This window comes from Oryx dammah, unplaced genomic scaffold (assembly GCF_014754425.2).
Source record: "Oryx dammah isolate SB20612 unplaced genomic scaffold, SCBI_Odam_1.1 HiC_scaffold_19, whole genome shotgun sequence".
Taxonomy (NCBI): Eukaryota; Metazoa; Chordata; class Mammalia; order Artiodactyla; family Bovidae; genus Oryx; species Oryx dammah.
Window position 1 is genome coordinate 32,939,743 of NW_024070203.1, and position 24,652 is coordinate 32,964,394.

Consider the following 24,652-nt stretch of genomic DNA (forward strand, 5'->3'; position numbering starts at 1 on the left):
GTTTTATATACGTAAAAACCTGTGCTTTCTCTCTCATATTTTATAAGCAACACGGGTTAATTTCAATTTCAGTTTTCCTTTCTGATGCAGACACGTGTACCTCGCGTAAAGAAGTCTCCCAGCCACCTTGCACACAGACCTCAGTGTTTCCTGAGAGAGGGAAGTCAGCGCCTCCTCCAGGGGCACTCGCCCATTTGAGAAAACACTCTCCCTTGCATCTTACCTTGTAAACTATGTTCACAGAAATCGGACAGAGGGAGGAGTGTTCTGGAGGACAGTCAAGGACCAGAAATGCAGAGCCGAGCCCCTGCTTCCCCAGTGCACCTCTGCGGGTGGTGCTCCAGGGAGGCTGGGCCTCCTCCCCTGGACCACAGACCTACTTTACTCTGTAATAAAGCAGGTAGTACTTCAGGGGATCTGGCAGAGGGAGGCCCAGGACCTTCTCACGCAGGAGGTTCACCGGGGTCCCAGGCTTGGCGTCTGGGGGGGTGGTCACCTCTTGTTTCCCGCCACTCCTCCTCCAGGTCTCCAGAGCCATTGTCATCAGAGGGGTTGGAGATCCGACTGGCAAAGACCTCTTCGTCCAAAAAGACAAGCGTTTCCACTTGGCAGTGGCGAACTCTCCTTCGTTTAAACCTGGGAGTGTCCTTCAGTCTGTTCCCCGTTTCCGTTTCCTTCTTCCTGGTGAATGATCTTCTTAATGGTGCCCCGGATGGCGATGCAGGCCAGGTCCTGGAGACTGTGAACCGCCAGGGGTGTCACGTAACTGGACGAGCCTCGGCTTCCCTGACTGACTGGCAGGGCTAGATCAGCGGAGCAGAGGAGACAGCCAAGAAACCTGCTTCTTGGTTTCCCAAGCGGAAGGGCCAGTGCGCGTTCTCTCGGTCCCTTCTCTTGCAGCAGCAGGACCAGGATGCCCCCAACCTTGAGGAGACTCTTCGAGTACTGCGCCTGCTCCCTCTGCACGCCTAGCCCACAGTCCACCTGGTCATACTGAGAACAATCCAGAGAAATCTCCAGGCCATTGCCAGTAATGAAGTGGGGTTCAGAGCAGTCAAATTTGTCGAAGCTGTCGCTTGTCCTGATAAAGAAGTCCAGCTTCTGCTTTGCGTACTCTGTCACATCTGAATGGAGTTCCACCACATGGGTCACACCCAAGGGGCCAACGATGAGCCTCACCATGGAGCTGAGGTAGCCAGTGCCACTGCCCAGATTCAAGAAGGAGAGGCCATGCTGCAGGTCCAGGGCCTCCATCAGCTCCGAAGAGATGCACGGAGCAGAGAGGTGGATGTTGCTGTGCTTCCACGCCATATGCATTCTCTAAATCCGAGGTAATAGTCTGCACGGTCAATAGCTTGGAAAGCCTGCACCACCAGCTCAGAGTGGATGTACTGAGCCTCCTTCAGATTGTCTATCAGCTGATTGTCATCCTCACCAGTACTTAAGGCACCACCTATCTTCGAGATAACGCTTAGGCAAAGTTACCGCTCCTGGGGCACCTCTCGCCCATCCACCTCCCACCATGCAGCCTGGACCTTTGCCGCCATAAACATCCACCCAGTCATGAGTGTTCTTGATGCACAATTTCTCCAGATATGAAAATATGATGCATATTTCATTCTTCTTTCATGAAATGTGACTGTTGACAACCTTACCATTTGGAATACTGATTTCCCTGCTACACAGAGCACTCATGTTATAATTTCATTTAAGGCACTGTAATTCTGAATACTGATCTCTCTTTTTACATTGAGGGTGACACCACTTTCAGTGATAGCAACCTTGGGAAATGTTTGCCAAATCAATCACATGATTAGTGAGGGGTGTACTACTCTTCTGGTTGACCAGAATATATCACCAAGTCAGGAAATTCTAATAGAGAACCTGAGACACAACACTTTTTTACAAAAGTGGAATAGTTGTGTTTCAAGTCGGTCTCCGTGGTTTGGAGCTAAACTTTCTAACCTGACCTTCACTTTGGTGTACTTGTTTTGTGTTCTGTATACTTGTTTGCAGTCTGTCCATCTCATCTTGCATTTCTACAGTTATACCAGGATTCTGGTACACCTCGGTAGCATCAACCAACAGAATGGAGTCAAACTGGACCCCTTGGGGAGCATTTGTCCAACGACTCCTCCGTGATGTTGACAGCATCATCAAGATGCCTATATATATGGATAAACTGCAACTAAGCAAAAATCTACCCAAGCAAAAACCTTGGGTAAATTAATCTACCCCAATCAACAAAATTTATAAATATGTGACAGACATTCAAATCCAGGTCAGTCAAGCCTGGATGTTTCCTAAGCCTGTATATTTTCTACTAATAACTTGATTATAAAATTACTGAGTTGTTTATTTTGCATTTGCACATATAATTCCTCTTTACCTTTAGAATTAAGTCACTGACCCCCAAATTGCCCTCTTCTGCTTCTAATTTATTTAAAATAGAACACAGTTTATCAGGGTCAGGAGGAAGAGAAATAACATGTAGGACATGCTTGCTGTATGCCAGGTTTTAAGCTAGAAATTTCACAAATTTTAATCATTTCCCACTGCAGCCTCCATCTAGCTTTTTGCAGGAAATCTTAATCTCATTAGGAATTAGAATTACACAGTAGGTTCTGTGAAGTGAGAGAGGATAGTCTATCCTAGGGGCTTCCCTAGTGGCTCAGCTGGTTAAAAAAAAAACCTGCCTGCCAGTGCCGGAGACAAAAGAGACATGGGTTCAATCCCTGTGTTGGGAGATCCCCTGGAGGTGGGCATAGCAGCCTGCACCAGTATTCTTGCCTGGAGAATCCCATGGACAGAGGAGGCTGGCGGGCTACAGTCCGTGCAGTCGCAAAGAGTTAGACACAGTGAAGCAATTTAGCATGCACACATGCAGTCTGATACACAGTTCACTAAATCAAACACTTCACTGTCAGTATACCCTTCAGCAGTTTTATTCCTCCAGTTTTAATATTCAGTTCTTTTCTCATTCAAATGTTCTATAGTTTTGAATACATACCTTCATTAAGGGTTTTAAATATGTATCTTTGTTCAGAGTCAAGTCATGGATTTTCCAAACAGTACATGAGCAACATTATATTTAAATAGACAGCTCCAATTGATTTATTAAAGTATTGCTTTTTAAATGATGAGCAATACTAATCATTTCTAATGATCAGTCAGCTCTGCAGCGTGTGAAGTTTGCGACGAAGGTTGTGGTCTATAATGAGCCTGTATGGTTTTCTGAACTGAATGAGTTGGGTTTTTAAAGTCCTTTTCTCTACTAAAATACTGAGATTACAAGATTGTCCTCTTGAGTAAAAACATGTTAATATCTTTCTCTTGCTGAGGCTAGGCCATTTTTGAAGCTGGAGGGTAACTGCCTTGCTGAGGGAAGTTAAGTAGCTGTGGTTTCCTGAGAGTGTTAAGTTCCATTGACAGCCCTCTCTGCCCCAGGCCCAGCAGATGAAAACTACTCAATTCTAGATCCAGTACATAGCCAGACACATTTAAAACCTGGAACTATATTTTACAAAAAGATGTTTAATGTCTAAGGTATTTGATAAAAATTTTCCCCATAGGTTAGGGTATCAAGAAGGACCATTCATATCTCCAGATTATAAAAAGTTATTGATTAATGGCACTTGTCAAGGGTTTAGAAGGTTATGGAATTTTAATCAAATTCACACTTGGAAACAAATTTCCCTCTTTTGGAAAACACACAGTTTTATCTCAAGATAAAACAGCACCAGTTGAATAAAGGTGGACAATTTGTGTTCGTGGAGCTAGACAATTGAATTAAACTTTGATCTTTCAAATTTTCTGTGACATTGGAGACATTTTGACTCTGAAACATTACACAGCTGTATCTTGCTGGAAAGGTCCAGGAAAAGGTGACAACTGATATCAGTATAATACTGATGGAGATTAGACCCACTCCTGATTCCTACAGTGGTGTTTCCATGTATCACTTTCCCCTGCAAAATAAAAAATACCTTATTGAAATGAAGAAAGGATGCTCTAGAAAACTGGGCTGTGTGAGATGCCCACACTGTTTATCTTTACCTGCTCTGACGTACTCCCTGTCCTTTGCTCTCTACCTCATCCTGGTGGCAGTTTTTTAACTGTGCCCCCCGTCTTGTATATTCTTTTAGTGCCTAACTTTCACCATGATTTTGTGACAGTTAGTCACTCTATTTGATTTCTTTTTATACATTCTTTACTCTATAACCTCTGCTGACAGGATAAATAAAATCTTTCCAAAGCATTAGATACAATGATTTGAATGCAAATCTTCTAGGATCCTCTACACAATTTTTCAAGCCTATGTATAATGTCATGTTTTGAGTGTTTTATTACACTTACTCAATTTAAGTTGAATTAGGCAAGTGCTATGTCTTATTCTTCCTATATTTGGATTTTTCCTCACCTACAGTCTAGCACAGAACATGCACAATCAAGGTTCATTGAATTTAATTAAATTCCTTTTCCATGGAATTTGGGCTTCCCTTGTGGCTCAGCTGGTAAAGAATCCACCTGCAGTGTTGGAGAGCTGGGTTCAATCCCTGGGTTGGGAAGATCCCTCCGAGAAGGCAACCGTTACCCACTCCAGGATTCTGATTGGAGAATTCCATTGACTGGATAATCCATGGCTTCACAAAGAGTCGGACACGACTGAGCAACTTTCACTTCACTTTCCATGGAAAGACATTCTTAATTCCATTCCACAGTTGTTTTTCAGTGTCCATTTCTCCAACTCACCTCACTTCAACATCACAACATAATAGACAAGCAAGTTTCTTCTCAGATATCATGACACATTTTGCTTCTCCTGATTTTTTGCCTGTTTGTATACTAATCCAAGCAAAGATGATTGCCAAAGTCTTGAAAGTGGAGGAAACTCAGTTAACATGAGCCAGTTTATACATCTTGGCCACACCCTGCAATAGCAATGGTGCTTCCTGCTCATGTATCAGGAGGCCAAGCAGGGACCTTGAACCTGTGCCTCCACCTGTGTAACAAGGGGGACCCACATTCTCCTCTGCAGCAGGATTAGAGGGGGACCACTGCAATATAAGCTCCAGAGCCTGGATAAAATTGTCACAAAATTGTTAATATGATCCATTTAAAAAGAATTGAAACGTCTACATAAAGAAGCCGAAGAATGCTTAAAGAGCAATCAAATCTAAGGTTTCCCAGGTGACACAACAGTAAAGAACCAGCCTGTCAATGCAGGAGATGCAGGTTCGATCCCTAGGTTGGGAAGATCCCCTGAAGTAGGAAATGGCAACCCACGCTAGAATTCTTGCCTGGAATAGTCCATGGACAGAGGAGCCTGGCAGGCTACAGTCCAAGGGGTCACCAATAGTCAGACACAACTAAAGCGACGTAGCATATCAAATCTAAAATTCTCAGGCCGATATTCCAACATTTAATCTAAGCTTCAGTTTGCTAATGTGGTTGGCTTTCTTGAAATCCTGGACTTTACCAGTGGAGACCTCGTCATACAGTTGTAAAAATTTTTAAGTGTAGTGTATGTGAGTGGAAGCTGCTAATCCAAACTTCTTTTCCAATGCTATAATTAGGCTTCCCAGCCATCCAGTATTCTTAATAATAGCATAGCTTCCATCTTGGCCAGAATATAAATGCCAACAAGGAAACATGTTCTAGAATGAAGCTGCATTTTTGTTTTTACCATGCCAGCAGGCAAGAGATGAAGCATTTGGTTTCAATAATCTGAAATGACATGTAGAATGTTCTGCATTGATAACACTCACTTTTTACTAGCATTATTTGTTAACCCATTACTCTGAGTCCAGTGATCATTGAATTATTTTTTAATAAACTTCCTTATTAATTCTGAGTATAAATGTCCTCAGCATGGTTTTTGGTTCCCTGACTAGGTGCTGGTCACGTCCTGACACCCCAAATATTTTCTATCTCAGCCCCAGGTTTGCTCCATTTATAACCTAACCACATTGTGAATCTGTTCATGATTGTTTACTAGGTTTTTGCCTCTGTTTCTATCTAGAATATGACCTACAACGACAAAATTCTGCCTTTTCAGAGAAAGAAAAATATTGCCTAACATCCCTTATATGTGAGATCTAAAAAGAAATTATACAAGTGAACTTACTTACAAAACAGAAAGAGACTCACAGACTTAGAGAATGAAATTATGGTAACCAGAGGGGAAGGATGAGGGGAAGGGATAGTTAGAGTGCTTGGGATGGACATGTATACACACTGCTACATTTACAATGGATAACCAACAAGGACCTACTGTGTAGCACAGGGAACTCTGCTCAAGGTTATGCGGCAGCCTGGATGGGAGGGGGGTTTGATGGAGGAAGGATACATGTATATATACAGCTGAGTCCCTGCTGTTCACCTGAACTATCACAACATTGTTAATTGGCTATACCCCAGTACAAAATAAAAAAGCATAAGGCAAAACAAAACTGTGTCCTTTTACTATTCAATTCTCACTGCCTTGCCAAGGTCATATATAAGCCACTTAGTAAATGTTTCCTGAAGAAATGAGTGAATGAGCCAAATCATAGTAAATTGCTTCTTATAGACCCGATTTCAGTCACATATTTTTTTCCACTGTAGTAGCTTTACAGTAGTTAATGATTTCTGTAACTTGACTATGTAAAAACTGGGTGGATGGATGGATGGATAGATAGATATAGATTAATGATATAAAAATGAATTTTACCAATTTTAACTTGTTCTCGATGAATAACATATCTTTGAACTTTGATCTAAATTGTAGATGCTTGGTTTATTTTATATTTGTGCTTGAATCTTGTTCATAAATAATTTTTTTAAGTGTGCTTGAAATAATCAAATAAGTGGATTATGTAGTTGTTTCCAAATCACAGGTTTCTGAAAAGAATCTCTTTATTTCCCTTATTATAAAAATGATGTGAGTACACAGTGATTCTGAAGTCCATTGAATGCATTTCTCTCTTTGTCAGAGAACTCATTCTGTATTTTTTTTTCCATAAAGGTCTTTGCAGGAAGATATCATTAATGTCTGTCCCTTCTCTTTACACCATCTGACCTCGTTTGTAAGGTTTCTTCCGAACATAGCTTGCATGGCTGGGTGCTGCGTCGCACAGAATCACAACATACATTTTGCTCTGAACTTGTCTTCTCTCCCTTCCCCAGTTCAAGAATCATTAACCTGATTAATAACTTTTCCAAGTTTCTTTTTACCTCCACTTTCCAATTTTTAAGGTGTTTGGCGAGTTTACTTTTTTCCCATTCTAAGTATCTTTCTCTTCATCACAAAACAAATCAATTGTTTTAATGCACTAGCCTGGGGGGAAGAAAAGCTGCCAGACCCCTGAGAGGAGGCAGCCTCCCTTCAAGTCTGGAGACTTAAAGAGTCTGACAGGAAGAGGGGGAGCAGCCGTGGACTCTCTCAAAACAGGGGGCCCAGCACACAGCCCAGGACTGACCAGGAGGAGGAGAGATGTCTAGAGCACAAGAAATCTAAAGTGAATGCTTAAGTGCAATGCTAAAGTGGATGATTAAAAAGCAGGATTAGCCTGGCACTTCGGGGGAAAAAAAGCTATGACAAACCTAGACAGCATATGAAGATGCAGAAACATCATTTTGCTGACAAAGGTCCATATAGCCAAAACTATAGTTTTTCCAATAGTCATTTATGGATGCGAGAGTTGGACCATAAAGACAGCATCATAGAATTGATGCTTTTAAGCTGTGGTGCTGGAAAAGATTCTTGAGAGTCCCTTGGACAGCAGGGAGACCAAACCGGTCAATCCTAAAGGAAATCAACCCTGAATATTCATTAAAAGGACTGATGCTGAAGCTCCAATACTTTGGCCACCTGATGCAAAAAGTCAACTTGTTGGAAAAGACCCTGATGCTGGGAAAGATTGAGGGCAAAAGAAGATGGGGGCAGCAGAAGATGAGATGGTTGGATGGCATCACTCACTCAGTAGACATGAATCTGAGAAAACTCCAGGAGATAGTGAAGGACAGGGGAGCCTGGCGTGCTGCAGTCCATGGGGTCTCAAAGAGTTGGACATGACTTAGTCACTGAACAATAACAACAATGTGACAAATAGTATATATATATTTTCTATGAGAGTAAGTATGACTTTTGGAAAATGTAAAAAAAATTAACAGAATTAAGTGTAGTAAAGAAGATGGTAATCTAAATTTGCAATATGTTGTAGGGACAAGCAGAAAGTGATTATTATAAAGATTCAGCTGCTATTGACTAAAAGCCCATGGGGTCTCAAAGAGTTGGACACAACTTAGTGACTGAACAGCAACAGTCTGGCACATTTTTTTTATTATATTAACATTTTATATAACACTGGAAGGTGTGGTAATAACTGAACAAAATCCACATTTTGTATAATTACATGTATTTGTGTGGGGTTACTCAGTCGTGTCCGAATTTTTGCAACCCCGTGGCTGTAGCCCACCAGGCTCCTAGGTCCATGGGATTGCCCAGGCTAGAATACTGGAGTGGGTTGCCATTTCCTCCTTCAAGGGATCTTCCTGACCCAGGGATTGAACCTGAGTCTCCTGCATTGGCAGATGGGATCCGCCACCTGAGAAGCCCCATAATCACATTGAATTATCCAAATAATTTTTAAGACAACAATAACACCACCACCAGCAATGAGTGATATGATGAAAGGCATGGGGAGCCAATATGGTGGCTCTAATATTAGGTGAACATGGAGAACAGGTAAGTGCTGGGGACAAGCAGGCATTTCACACTAAAAAGAGGGAGCAGGCTGGGCATGATGAGGGAAAGCTGAAAATTCAAATTATGAAATAGAACTGAGAAAATATGTGATTCAGGAAAACAGGAAATATAAAACACACAATAATCTTGGGCACCAAAGAACCACAGGTTTGAAGATTTTTTTTTTTTTTTTTGTCGTTTATCATTATTTTCATAGCTAACATAGTTAACGTTGAACCTGATGTTCTTGAATAGAGGTGAATTTCAATTATTTTAAAATTTGCACTATATAGTCCAACTGTTTTGGAATATATTAATACATTCTCCACATATGTAAATGACACCATTTTCAACATATCATGGCTTAAGACAAGGAAAGGGGTTGACAGAATGTTAGTCATTACAAAATTCTTGTAATTATTTTCAAAGACTAGTTGGAATTTTTGTAAACAATGTATTAACCTGAATTAATCTGAAAAGTAAATTATCTTTTAAACCTTTTTCCTCTTACATAAATTAACGCTACTTGTTGGGGATGTATTGATTTGACTCAATCAAGCAACACTTGTAAAGTTAATGAAAACCAGAGTATCTGCAGATTAAACAGAGGATGACTTGCTTCCTGATGCTGCGTCAAGCACAATGTGAGCATTGCTGTTAAATCCTGTTTTCCATTATTGCTGCAAAATGTTATTAAAAGCATTTATGAATTCAAATGATTAAATCTTTTGACCTCCACAAATGAAATAGTCCCTGAAGACACAGCATCAAAATTCTAATTTTCCTTCAAACCACTGTATATTTGAGGACTCTAATTAATCCATTAGTTTTTTTAACAGGGTAAAGTTCATCTTGATTTTGCATCCATTTTAATAACTTGAAGACTTCAGCAGCTGATTTAAACTTTTGATAATTTTGCTTGGGATGTGTTATTATATGGAAAGATTTCCTCAAGCTGTCATTTGCAAATACATAGTCTAAGATACTGCAAATATATTAAAAGTAGCAAAAGTACAATAACCAAAAATAAAAGATGGAAAATAAACACAAGAGTGTGTTTGCCAAATCCCTTTATCTTATTTTATCACCCTGGCATCTTTTACATATGGTAATGCTAATGTGAAAACAAAGCCTCCTGCCAATAAACCTCTTTAATTTTGCTGTTGCTGTCGTTCAGTCTCTAAGTCTTGACCAACTGTTTGTGACCCCGTGGACTGCAGCACACCAGGCTCCTCGGTCCTCCATTATCTGTTGGAGTTTGCTCAAATTAAATTTATGTCCATCAAGTCAGTGATGCTATCTAACCATGTCATCCTGTGTTACCCTTCTCCTGTGTCACCCTTCTCCTCCAGCCTTCAATCTGTCCCAGCATCAGGGTTTTTTCCAATGAGTCATTTCTTTGCATCAGGTGGCCAAGTATTGGAGCTTCAGCTTCAGCATCAGTCCTTCCAATGAATATTCAGGACTGATTTCCTTTAGGATTGACTAATTTGATCTCTTTGCTGTACAAGGGACTCTTAAGCACTACAATTTAAAATCATCAATTCTTTGGTGCTCAGCCTTCTGAATAGTCCAATTCTCACATCCTTACATGACTACTGGAACTACCTGCTGTAGTCCGAATAAAATATTTAACCTCTCTAATCTGTTCAGATCAGTCACTCTGTCATGTCTGACTCTGTAGCCCCATGGATTGCAGCACCAGGTTTCCCTGTCCATCACCATCTCCCAGAGATTATTCAAACTCATGTCCATCAAGTCAGTGACGCCATCCAACCATCTCATCTTCTGTCGTTCCCTTCTCCCACCCTCAATCTTTCCCAGCACCAGGGTCTTCTCAAATGAGTCAGTTCTTTGCATCAAGTGGCCAAAGTATTGGAGTTTCAGCTTCAACATCAGTCCTTCCAATGAATATTCAGGACTGATTTCCTTTAGGATTGACTGGGTTGATCTCCTTGCCATCCAAGGGAATCCAACACACAGTTCAAAGGCATCAATGTTTCAGTACTCAGTTTTCTTTATAGTCCAACTCTCACATCCATACATTACTACTGGAAAAACCACAGTTTTGACTAGATGGGCCTGTGTTGACAAAGTAATGTCTCTGCTTTTTAATATGCTGTCTAGGTTGGTCATAGCTTTTTTTCCAAGGAGCAAGTGTCTTTTAATTTCATGGTTGCAGTCACCATCTACAGTGATTTGGGAGCCCAAAAAAAGTAAAGTCTCTCAATGTTTCCATTGTTTCCCTATCTATTTGCCATGAAGTGATGGGACCAGATGCCATGATCTTAGTTTTCTGAATGTTGAGCTTCAAGCCAAGTTTTTCACTCTCCTCTTTCACTTTCATCAAGAGAATCTTTAGTTCTTCATTTTCTGCCATAAAGATGGTATCATCTGCATATCTGAGGTTATTGATATTTCTCCCGGCAATTTTGATTCCAGCTTGTGCTTCATCCAGCCTGGCATTTCACATGACGTACTCTGCATATAAGTTAAATAAGCAAGGTGACAATATACAGCCTAGACATACTCCTTTCCTGATTTGGAACCAGTCTGTTGTTTCATGTCCGGTTCTACCTGTTGCTTCTTGACCTGCATACGGATTTCTTGGCAGGTCAGGTGGTCTGGTATTCCCATCTCATTCAGAATTTTCCAGTTTATTGTGATCCACACAAAGACTTTGGCATAGTCAATAAAGCAGAAGTAAATATTTTCCTGCAACTCTCTTGCTTTTTCAATGATCCAACAGATGTTGGCAATTTGATCTCTGGTTCCTCTGCCTTTTCTAAATCCAGCTTGAACATCTGGAATTTCATGGTTCAAATACTGCTGAAGCTTGTCTTGGAGAATTTTGAACATTACTTTACTAACATGTGAGATGAGTGCAGTTGTGTGGTAGTTTGAGCAATCTTTGGCATTGCCTTTCTTTGGGATTAGAATGAAAATTGACCTTTTCCAGCTCTGTGACCACTGCTGAGTTTTCCAAATTTGCTGGCATATTGAGTGCAGCACTTTCACAGCATCATTTTCCAGGATTTGAAATAGCTCACCTGGAATTTCATCACCCCCACTAGCTTTGTTCGTAGTGATGCTTCCTAAGGCCCACTTGACTTCACATTCCAGGATGTCTGGCTCTAGGTGAGTGATCACACCATCGTGATTATCTGGGTCATGAAGATCTTTTTTGTGTAGTTCTTTTGTGTATTCTTGCTGCCTCTTCTTAATATCTTTTGCTTCTGTTAGGTCCATGCCATTTCTGTCCTTTATTGTGCCCATCTTTGCATGATATGTTCCCTTGGTATCTCTAATTTTCTTGAAGAAATCTCTATTCTTTCTCTTTCTATTGTTTTCCTCTGTTTCTTTGCATTGCTAACTAAGGACAATCTTCCTATCTCTCCTTGATATTTTTTGGAACTCTGCATTCAAATGGGTATATCTTTCCTTTTCTCCTTTGCCTTTTGCTTCTCTTCTTTTCACCGTTGTTTGTAAGGCCTCCTCAGACAACCATTTTGCCTTTTTGCATTTCTTTTTCTTGTGGATGGTCTTAATCACTGCCTCTTGTACAATGTCACAAACCTGCACCCATAGTTCTTCAGGCACTCTGTCTATTAGATCTAATCCCCTGAAACTATTTGTCACTTCTACTGATAATCATAAGGGATTTGATTCAGGTCATACCTGAATGGTCTGGTGGTTTTCCCTACTTTCTTCAATTTAAGTCTGAATTCGGCAATAAGGAGTTCATGATCTGAGCCACAGTCAGCTCCCCATCTTATTTTTGCTGACTGTATAGAGCTTTTCCATATTTGGCTGCAAAGAATATAATCAATCTGATTTCAGTATTGACCATCTGGTGATGTCTGTATGTGGAGTCTTCTCTTGTGTTGTTAGAAGAGGGTGTTTGCTATGACCAGTGCATTCTCTTGGCAAAACTCTGTTAGCTTTTGACCTGCTTTGACCTGGGTTAACAAGCAAATTTGGCCTTGGAGTACAAAACGAAGCAGGTCAAAGTCTAACAGAGTTTTGCCAAGACAACCTCTCTAATACCGCTTTTTAAATATTTTATTCAGATTATAGCAGGTAGTTCCTAAGAAGACCTGTGAATAGTTCTGAAACCTTTTCTTCACAGAAACTCATCCAACACCCATCTCTAATATTTCACAATAATCACTCTTTAGGCAAAACCTTTCAAATGTGTCTGTTAAAATACAGATGCCCGAGAGGAAAGTAGGAGGGAAGACTAGACTAATCAATCCTAAGATTCATTTAAAGGATTGTAGGGTTTATGAAAAATTTTTATTCATAAAGTTTAGCCAAATGTGTTTGACTAATCATTTATTTAAGACCCAGCTTAGTTCCACGTCCACATGTTCATTCACTCCACGACTCCTGTTCCTGCCATGTACCAGGCACCGACCCTCCTACAGTAACTGCTGAGGCACATTCTCCAGGAGTGCATCTTCCTTTGCCCAGCACATGGGGTGTTTTGGTTTTCCTGCAGTCCTCACAATGTATGCTCCCTGCTGGTCACTTAACCTGCACTGACCCACATTGTATATTCCATGTGGAGCCTACCTCCTCTACCTGGACTGTCAGCCCCTGGAGGATGGTGGTCTTATTCTGTATACAGCAGGGTTCCCAAACTCTGGGATCGAATACCTGATGATCTGAGGTGGAGCTGATATAATAATAACAGAATCAATGTGTGTATTAAGTCGCTTCAGTCATAGCCAACTCTTTGCAACCCCATGGACTGTAGCCCGCCAGGCTCCTCTGTCCATGGGATTCTCCAGGCAAGAATACTGGAGTGGGTTGCCATGCCCTCCTTCAGGGGATCTTCCCGACCCAAGAATTGAACCCGTGTCTCTTTTTTCTCCTGTATTGGCAGGCGGGTTCTTTATCATCAGTGCCACCTGGGAAACCCAAACAGAAATGTACAATAAATGTAATGTGCTTGAATCATCCCAAAACCAACCCCTACTCTTGGTCCATGAAAAAAGTGTCTTCCAAGAAACTGGTCCCTGGTGCCAAAAAAGTTGGTGACCACTGAATACAGCACTGATCAGCATCTGTGAAGATGCTGGGGAAGCTGTCAGCCTAGAAATTGAAAATGTGTTATCCACGTGTGCATTCTTCAGCTTCCAACTGGCTGCAGTGTCTCCCTGATCTATTTCCCAGTGCTCTACTTGGGCTGACTGGCTTGTTGCATGCACACTGTTGCTCCAGTCATGCCCGACTCCTGTGACCCCATGGACTATAGCCTGCCAGGCTCCTCTGTCCATGGGATTCTCCAGGCAAGAATACTGGAGTGGGTTGCCATTTCTGTCTCCAGGGGATCTTCCCAACCCAGGGATCGAACCCCTGTCTCCTGAGGATCCTGCATTGCAGGTACTGCTGGGAACCACCCTGCCTCCCGCTCCACTGGCAATTTGAACCTATTCCAGAATATCCTGATATATTAACAAATAGGGAAATATTTCAAAATCCACTTTCCAATTCCAATCATGAGGGAAATTTTTCATACTATATTTATATCAGAGACTTTTAAGATATTGATTAGGGGAGGAAAATTAATTTAGAAGGAGTAGAGATTGGAGAAGGAAATGGCAGCCCACTCCAGTGTTCTTGCCTGGAGAATCCCAGGGATGGGGGAGCCTGGTGGGCTGCCATCTATGGGGTCGCACAGAGTCGGACACGACTGAAGTGACTTAGCAGCAGCAGCAGCAGAGTCTCTAGAGTGAAAAATTATTGCATTTATGCTCTAGCTACATGGCTTTACCCACAAAATATCTTCAGTTTACAATGTTTATTTAGTGCATACTGCGTTCAAGTTTGTATCTCATCGTGGTTTTTATCCTTTATATATCTTTTTTGGATACAATGTCTAATCAGGTATTTTGCCCACTTTTTCAATTGGGTTATTTGATTCTTTTGCTATTAAGTCATAGGATTTCTTTGTATATTTTGGATATTAACCTCTTATTGGATTATTCTTGTAAATATTAAATTAATTAAATTTAATTATTATTTTTGTAAGTTAAATATTAATTAATATTCTTATAAATATTCTCTCACATTCTATAAATGTTGATTATTTCCATTGCCGTGGAAAAACATTTTAGTTTGATATAGTCCCATTTGTTTATTTTTGCTTTCTTTGCCTGTGCTTTTGGTGTCAAATACAAAAACTCAGGGCCAAGATCAGTGTCAATGAGCAGTTACCCTACATACTCTTCTTTCTGGACACCTTAAATATGTACAATTTTTACACATCAATCATACTCCAATCAGGCTAGGGAAAGTAAAGAAAAATTATTCAAAAAAATTGAAAACAATGTGCAAAACATAGATGTTATAATTGTGAAAAATACAGCACCCTTGTCAGTATACTAAGGGTCTGCTGCTGCTGCTGCTAAGTCGCTTCAGTCGTGTCCAACTCTGTGTGACCCCATAGACGAGCCCACCAGGCAGCCCACCAGGCTCCCCCGTCCCTGGGATTCTCCAGGCAAGAACACTGGAATGGGTTGCCATTTCCTTCTCCAGTGCATGAAAGTGAAAAGGGAAAGTGAAGTCGCTCAGTCGTGTCCGACCCTCAGCGACCCCATGGACTGCAGCCTTCCCCTCCTCCGTCCATGGGATTTTCCAGGCAAGAGTAATGGAGTGGGGTGCCATTGCCTTCTCCAACACTAAGGGTCTAGGAACAGCTAAATAAACCATTACAACAATGACATTAAGGACTGGCTTGAGGTTTGTGCAGAAAGCAAAGGAAACACATGGGAAGCACATCTATTCTATTTTGTAGGATTCTTTGGAGAAAGACAGGAAGAAATTAGCTGAGAAAAGGAAGGTAAAGGACAAGCAAAGTGTCTCAGGAGGAATAAACCGGGAAAGTCCACTGACAAGAAGGACTAGAGTTTATTGATTAAGCTCATGGGAATGTCCATGTTCCGTCTTAAAGCAGAGGAGGTAAGACTTATGTATCCATCCCCCTCAGGGGTTTTGCTTGTAAAGATCAAATCTGATGAAAGTATGAGTGTGTGTGAGCTTATGGGTCTTTCTAACTTCACTAAGGTAGTTTCTATTTATAGTAAAGACATTTTTAAATTATTATTCAATTTACTTAATTTATAGAAATATAAGTCAAAATAGTTTTAAGTTATTAAATCTAGTTTATAAACATCACTCTATTTATAAATATAGTACAATTTATTAAGTCATTTACAAGAATTTTATATCTTAGATAATTAAAATCCTTTATACATTGTAAACATTATAAATTTAACATATCCAATTTCCTAAGTACTTAATTGTCTAACAAGCAAAATGCTTCCAATTATTAAATAAGGCTTATAAATCTAATGAGTTATGCTCATAAAGTTGATATCTTACAAGTTCTTCTAAATATTACAAAACAGCTTAAAATCTTTGTGAACATTCCTTTATAGTTTTCAATCATAAGCGTTAAGGTAATTAATCTTGTTACACATTTCAAATAGAAAAATAAGTTTATCTGTTAGGCCTCTAACATTCCAAGTTCTTTGAAGCATAAATGGGATATGGTATCCATGTTCAGTCATGTCCAACTCTTTGCAACCCCATGGACTGTAGCCCACCAGGCTCCTCTGTCCATGGGATTTTCTAGGCAAGAATACTGGAGTTGGTAGCTATTTACTACTTCAGGAGATAATAAATAAAGCAATACTAAATGTTTTCAATTGTTCTAAACAGAACACAAAATATTCAGAAAATGGGCTTGATTTTCTTCATGTTTCATATTTCATTTCAGTTATTCTGGAATTCATATTCAATATGCTTACCCACTGACAATTATTTACCATTCCAAAGAAGTCAAAATTTCCTTTTCAGTATTTTTATATCACCCACAGATATATTTGACCAGGATGATGGCTTGATTCTTGTTCTAGACGCTGGTTGAGAGCAGGAAGCCCAGTGGTTACAAGAACAAAACTCCCTAACTACCGAGGACCACAGTGTCTACAGACCTACCTGACTTTTATCTGAAACCTACCAACTGAAGTGCACCATCCAGTGATTGAATTAAACAAGTCTATTTACTGCTTAACTGTGTTCTGCAGTAATATTCCTCTTCTTCCCATCTGGTAGGAACACAGGTTCTTTAGCCAGTTCCTGACACCCCGCTGGGCTCCCTTCAGTCCTGGAGGGTCTGTCGTCTCAGTCACATCACTGATGTGTAGTCCTGCCAGGCGCTGCCCTGGACACTGAGCACGACCAACAAACGCAGGACATTCTTCCACGAGGCTTATGTGCTAGTGGGTTAGTGTCCTGCTAGGAGTTAGAAAATTAAATGAGATCATGGAACAGTAAGTAGGGACTCCTTTCATTAGTTGGTCAGGTAAGCCCTTTTCAAAAAAAACAGATCTGTTAAAATCAGAGCAGAGAGCTACCTGGAGAGAAGGAGAAGCTAGTGATTTGGGTGCAGTGTGTGAAAGTAAATCAGTCACTCAGGCTGGGACACAGTAAATTAGAGAAAGAAAAGTTAGAGATAACCACAGCCAGGTCTTACAGACACTTTTAGGCAAAGATAAATTTGGGACAAAAGCCATCAGAGCTGTGACCAGGTGATCACATTTTAGAAAAATCTCTCCATTGATGACTGTGTGAAAAACGGGTATTAAAGATTTAGAATGAAAGTAGTGAGAAAGGGATGCAATTAATCAGGCAGTGGATGGTGGTGAAATAAATGTGGATGGTGAGACACTCGGACTCAGGCCATCTCCTGGGCACAGAGTAAGTTAAGGCATGCTGATGGCCTGACTCTGGGCACTGACTAACAGGAGGAAATCAATTACTGCTGGGGTATTACTTCAAAACTTCAGGTTTGAGAAGCACCCTTGTGGGAATTCTACATGGGGTGTGTTGAGTTTGAAATGCTTATTCAATACCCAACTGGAATTTTTAACTGGCTATACCCCAATACTGTGGTGTTGGAGAAGACTCTTGAGAGTCCCTTGGACTGCAAGGAGATCAAACCAGTCCATTCTAAAGGAAATCGGTCCTGAATATTCACTGGAAGGACTGATGCTGAAGCTGAAACTCCAATATTTTGGCCACCTGATGAAAGAACTGACTCATTGGAAAAGACCCTGTTGCTGGGAAAGATTGAAAGCAGGAGGAGAAGGGGACAACAGGGGATGAGATAGATGGATGATATCACTGACTTGATGGACATGAGTTTGAGCAAGCTTTGGGTGTTGGTGATGGACAGGAAAGCCTGGTGTGCTGCAATCCATAGGGTCACAAAGAGTCAAACATGACTGAGCAACTGAACTGATTCATAGATACCTCAATACAAAATAAAAGGTTTAAAGTCTGGGGGAAAAAAAACCCAACTGGAAACATCAAGGGCACAAGCTGATATACAGGTCTGGGATGTACAGAGACGTTTCAGGACTTGGGGATATATTGGAGAGTCACAACTTATAGTATATTTAAGCCATGAAACAGTTGAGATCACAGACAGAGCAAGTGGATGGCCAAGATAAACGTGCCCGAGAGCCAGGGCAGCAACATTTTAAAGACAAGAAGAAAAGACAAACAAGGGAAAAAAGAAAGGAAGTTCATGGCAATATTGTATACAAGGAAAAACTGAATTTTTCTTTGGACAGAATCTCAGGGGGAAAATAGGTTCAAATGGAAGACACAGTGATGTGTGTCAAATACCGAAAAGCATCTACATGAGCTGTAAACAGAGAAGCAAGCACTGGATTCATGAAGACACAAGGTGAGGCCAGAGCCTGGCCAGCGAGAGTCAGGGAGTATGTGGAGCTAGATGAAGACATTATTTTGACCTGATTTAGGAATCGAGACCAGTGTCTAAAATCCCTCGAGAAGGTGGCCCACTGACTAGGTGATCACTTGTGCCGTGTACATGGACATCCACTTCCCTGGTGCTGTTGGTGAAACCAGCTGAGCCCAGACTGTTGTTTCTTCCAGTACCCTGTCAATTCAATGTATTTACCTCTCAAATGGGCTTCCTGGTGGCTCAGTAGTAAAGAATCAGCCTGCAATGCAGAAGCCACAGGAGATACAGTTTCGATCCCTGGGTTTCGAAGATTCGGTGGAGGAGGAAACGGCAACCTACTCCAGTATTCTTGCCTAGATAATCCCACGGACAGAGGAGCCTGGTGGGTGCATAGTCCATGGGGTCACAATGAGTCGGACACGACTGAAGTGACTTAGCACCTCTCAAATACATGTCCACTGAGGAACACCACGAAACGACCTCGAAACTTCTTTGCTTCCTTTGGGAGAGAACTCATCACTAACACTGGGTCACCAGGACACAAACTGAAAACCACAGAGAGAAGTGACTGGGTTAAGGGAGGCATTTCCCTCAGGCCAGAAAATTTCCATTTTTGATTTCCCTGCAGACGTCTCATCCCCAGACAGTCTTTTGTACAATAGAGCTAATCTGATCCTCAGGTGCCATGCTCTGCTTCCTGTCATACATAGCCAATGCCTGGGCAACAGAACGCCTTGATTCACGGCCACGTGGAATGTGACAGCTCTGCCGTGTGGCCTTTTCTCCCGAGATGGTGGTGGCATTTCTCTAGGTTCCTGGGAGAGAACTAGGATCGTACACATGCCCTAGAAGCCAGAAACTGGGAGCATGTGGTCAGTTACCCAAAGGACAAATCAGGAGCATCTCATCACTTCTTTCCAGCAGATTATCCAGGTGGAGTATTTAGGCAGAGCTAGAAGAATTCCTCTCCCATGATGAAACAGAGATTTCTCCCTGTGCTGGCTTTCATTTGGCACCAGGTCCAAGAAGGTCAGCTTAGTGTATCGCTCCCTGGCGTTGAGTTACTCTCCTGGAAACCTGTGGTCACATACTCCTGGGACCTTCCCTCATGTTTTTATTGTCTGTCTCCACCCGATCCTTGGCCAGAAGTGGTCATTTATACATGTCTAACATAAAGCTTAACCAGCAGGCCTGCAACAGTCAGAAGCCTTGACCCCACGCTGAGGAGAGATGCAGGGATTCAGCAGTTACAGAGTTTCAGTGTGTGCTCATTCCTGTCTGACTCTTCATGACCCCATGGACTGTAGCCCCCCAGACTCCTTTGTCCACAGGATTTCCCAGACAAGAATACTGGTCGGTTGCCATTTCCTGCTTCAGGGTATCTTCCCAACCCAGAGATCGAACCTGAGTTTCCTGCGGCTCCTGTACTATTAGGTGGATTCGCTACCACTGAGCCACCTGGAAAGCCCCACAGAGTCACAATGCTGCCTAGAAAGTTGCTTACTGTTGGAGCCGTTCTCACAATTACCTGTAAATTGGTGAAGTTATGACCACTCTGATATAGCTTTAGGAAATTCAAAGGAAGTCATTTAATATCAAATATAAATTTGAGTATCACATGTATCAACAGCCAGCACTTTCCACACATACGTGCAAGTTTAACCACAAACCTGGGGCCACTGAATCAGGCAGAATGAAAGGAATATTTTGAGGGGAAATAAAGATGTATACGACTGCATCCCTTCCCCGAGTTTCCATCCAGAACAGAGTCCGTGTCTCACACCCCCTCACGTTCATCACAAAAGGCTCGGTCAGCTATGAGTCACCAGCCCTGGGAACCGGTTTCCACTCTGTTTATGTAACAAGTCTTCACGTGGCTGGGTGCAATTTTCAGTGTGACAGCTGCTCTGAGGGTGACACGGAGTGTGGTCTGTTCATGGCATTATGTGTTATTGCCTTTTCTTTTTGTCTTAGGCAACTGCAGACTGACTAGATGGAGAACTTGCTGTTTTCTAACCTTTTGCTGCATTCTCCAGGGAGGCTCGTGTTATGAGTAAAGAATAGGTCAGAATAAATGTGCATTTCAGTCAACACCGCTTGTCACCCCCACACAAAGCAGTTTAAAGGCTGGCAGCGCACTCACACCTCTTTCTAGGGGGCTCCATCTACAGCATTGATGATGGAGGCTATTGCTTATCACATCAATTGTTTCCTCTTGCCTGAGTCTGTTTGTCTATAACACCACAGATTAGGGGGCTTGCAAATATCAGAAATTTTTCTCACACTAATGGAGGCCAAGTTCAAATTCAATCACCAGCCTGGTCAGATGTGGTGACGACCCTCTTCCCAGTTCACAGCCAAGCCTCCCCACTGGGTCCTCACAGGGCGCAAGAGGCAAGGGACTACCAAGGGGTCTTTTTCTAAGAACATTCATCCCATTCACGTGGGCTCCAACCTCAGGACCTCATGTGCTCCCAGGGGCCCCACCTCCTGACACCAGCATCTTCAAGGGCTAGGATATCAATGTTGGGATTTGGAGGGACTCAGACGTTCAGACCTCAGCACCTTGGATACAAGAAATGAGTGGTCTCCCCACGCAGGGTGAGTGGCTGAGGTGCCTGTCAGCCTGCATATCCCACGAAAAAGAAACAAACTATGCAACTTCCTTCACGTTGCAAAATGCCCTGAGCGGGTAACTGGGCTTTGAGGGTGGACAAGTACATGATCTAGTTGAAATGTCATAGATGCTTGCACACATGGGACCCCATATTTTCCTGTCAGTGTATGCGTGGTGTCTAGACGTAACCAGAAGACAAACTTACAATGCTAATGTTATTAACACAATATTTGTTCTGCTGCTGCTGCTCAGTCACTAAGTCCTGTCTGACTCTTTGTAACCCCATTGAACTTCAGCATGCCAGCCTCCCCTATCCTTCACTATCTGTGCCACAGATCAATGTAATATCCCTATAAATATTTAAATCCCTCACTAACCAGCAGAAAGAAATACACTTCAACTTCAAAACTATTATAATATTCAGTCTCTCATCCTATAAAGAAAAGCATTTACTAGTTTAACATCAACAGTCAAAGATGTAAGTTCTGCCCTAGAGACTTGTGAAGTACACCACTTTCTCTGTTTTTCGGGGGGTTTTTTTGTTGTTGGTGGTGGTGGTTGCTTCTTTATTTTTACAAAATATTTCTTCCCCTTAAAGGATCTAAGGCATTTGGTTACATTATATAGCTGGCCCTAAGGTACATTGAATAAAGTTCCCCATTAAATGATCCAGCTACATCTCTCTTAAATATGGAGTCTTATAAAAATATTCCAAGAAAATTAACATGAGGAAACACAGAAACTGCTCCTTTTAACAAGATGAAAATTGGGTAAAAAAAGAAATACCAATGAAGCATCAATACTTGTGCAATAAGAGAAAAATAATGAGATGGCAAGTGAATCCTGCATAATACTAATGTCACGTGACATCTCTCTCAAGTCAGAGATGGGCTGATACGATTGACAGGCTCAGTCTTTGCTCTCCAAGCTCAGCAAGTACAAGTCTTCAGGAATCAGTCTGCAGAGGCAGGCAGCAGGCACAGGACTTCCTTGGCAATGCCAACGTCTGTGAGAAGCCCGAAAGAAATATTTTTTTCTAAAGCCTGACAAGTATGAGTTTCACAGAATTTAATTCAAAACATCTATGCACGTCAATCTTTAAAAATAATAGTAAAAAGATGATAGGCTTGTAAAATAATCTCAAAAATACATCATTATTTCCAGGACAAATAAAGATGCCAAATTGGATATAAATAAATAGCAAAAGGATTATGTCTAAATTTCTACCATGAGAAGAACTGAATATCATTAAGATTAGTGTGACTTTTTATTAACTGTATTAGAATTAATTAGAAGAATGCAGGAGAAGCATCATTGAGATCAAGTTAGATTTCACATATCTGGGAATCAAAATAACCATGGTTTATGCAAGATAGTGATTTCTTTCTCTCCTAAAGAATTTGAAAGTAGGACATCCAATCATATCTATGGCAACTTCTGACTGTCATCCTAGAGGCAGTCTCCAAACCTGTATTCTGATAGAATACAGCAGCCTCAGTACAAACAGCATCCTCAAATTATCTCAAGTTCCAACACAGGTACCAGGGACTCAGTCATCCTGTAAGCCTAACAGGCTGTGAAAAGGAGGAGAGAAGATGCAGGAAAAAGGACCTCAGGAAGCTAGGCTGAAATCTCGAGGAAAATTTTACTTCAGTATCATCACCTATTTAACAAGGCCACTTCTAGGAACAAGGATGAAATCTTTTAATAAAAGAGCAATACGTTAACACTAGGGTTTTACAGCTAAAGAAGGAGGAGAGAAAATATTGTTCTGACAACTAGCAATTTAAGCCATAAAAAGGAAAATAAGGAATGTATGGTATTATTATAATTGTTAATGAGACACATTTTTGTTTGGAGTTAGACACTCTAGATTGAACCCAGGTTTTGCCAATTTCAAAGTTATAGACATGAACTCAATGTGTACATTCAGGCCATAACTGCCAACTGTAAAATGGAAATAAATAGTGATAGTACCTCCCACAGGACAAAATAAATTAATGTATTAGTGAATTGCTGGATTTGATTTGCTAATACTTAGTTGAGGATTTTTGTATCTTATTTCAAAAGTAAGATATTGATCTGCATTTTTGGTGGGATTTTTTTGTACTCTGTCTAGTTTGCATGCATGTCTGCTAAGTTACTTCAGTCATGTCTGACTCTTTGCAACCCCGTGGACTGGGACCCGTGTCCATAGGATTTTCCAGGCAAGAATACCAGGGTAATATCAACCTCATAAAATGAGCTGATGAATCTTTCTTTTTCCTCTATTTTGTGTTTGTAAAGTTGGTCTTAATTCTTTAAAATTTTAGCAGAATTCTTCAGTAAAACCATGTGAGCCTGAAGACTTCTTTCTTAGGAACTTTTAAATTACAAATTCAATTTCTTTTACCATTATAGCAAGATTCAGCTATTTTGCCTTGGTTGAGTATTAGTAGTTCATGGTTTTTGCGGAATTGGTCCATTTCAGCTAAGTTGGCAATTTATGGAGAGAAAAGCTGTCTGTAGAATTTCTTTATTATCTTTGTAATGGCTACAGAACCTGGAGAGATCTGGCTTCATTCTTGATATTGGCGATGTTTGTCTTATCTCCTTTTATCTTTGTCAATCTTGCTACAGTTTTCCAATTTTGTTGATTTTCTCAAAGAAATAATTCTTTATTTCATTTTATTTTCTCTATACTTTTCCTGTTTTCAATTTTATTGAAATCGATGTTTTGTCATTTCAAGAGGAAATCTTATTCCACTTAGGTTTCTGAAAGCTCCCCACATCTTAATTATACTTTTCTTGAGTATTTCTTTTGCATTCAGTCAACATCCTGTCATCCTGGTGGTTATCATATTTGCTTCAAGTATAAAGTATCATTTGAGAACTTGAAAAAGAAGGGTCAATCAGAGTTATCCTTATTTTCACTCATTTCCATGTTTTCTTCCATTTCTAAAGTTCTAACCCTTCCTCTGTTCATAGAACTTCTTCAGCCATTCTTTAAGGGTAGGCTTGTTAGTAATAAGTGATCTGATTTTGCTCTGCTGAGAATGTCTTGATTTCCCTTTATATTTAGAGATATCTTTGCTGGATGGAAATCAGAGCTGGCAGCTCCCTCTTTCGGGGTTTAACACGTGAGCTGCTACATTTATGCCTCCATGGTTCAGATGAATCATCTGTTAACGTTCAAATTGCTGTTCCTGCAGGTAAAGTGCCATTTCTCCTAAGATGCATCCAAGTTTTGCTTTCTTTTTGCGTTTTTCATTCAGAAGGTTTAGTTATGATCTGTCAGCATGGATTTCATTGTGTTCATCCTTTCTGGGCTTTATTCAGCTAGCTAACTGTAAAAGGGGTCAGAATAAGCCACCCCAAAATATGCCACTTTGGGAGAAGGATTATTTTGAGCTGAGTATTTTTGAGATGCAACAATAGATGTGGAAGGAAGCCTCCCCAGAGGTTCTCTCATCTGACTGAAAGCAGAGACTTCTGACAAAAGAGGACCTCCATAAACCCCTCCCTCAGGGAAGTTTTAGGGTCA

General features: G+C 41.0%; 1 pseudogene; it reads right to left on the reverse strand.

Moving 5' to 3' along the window:
* Positions 1–376: 376 nt before the first annotated feature.
* LOC120878799 overlaps positions 377–24,652 on the reverse strand; it is a 44,785-nt pseudogene continuing 20,509 nt past the window's right edge.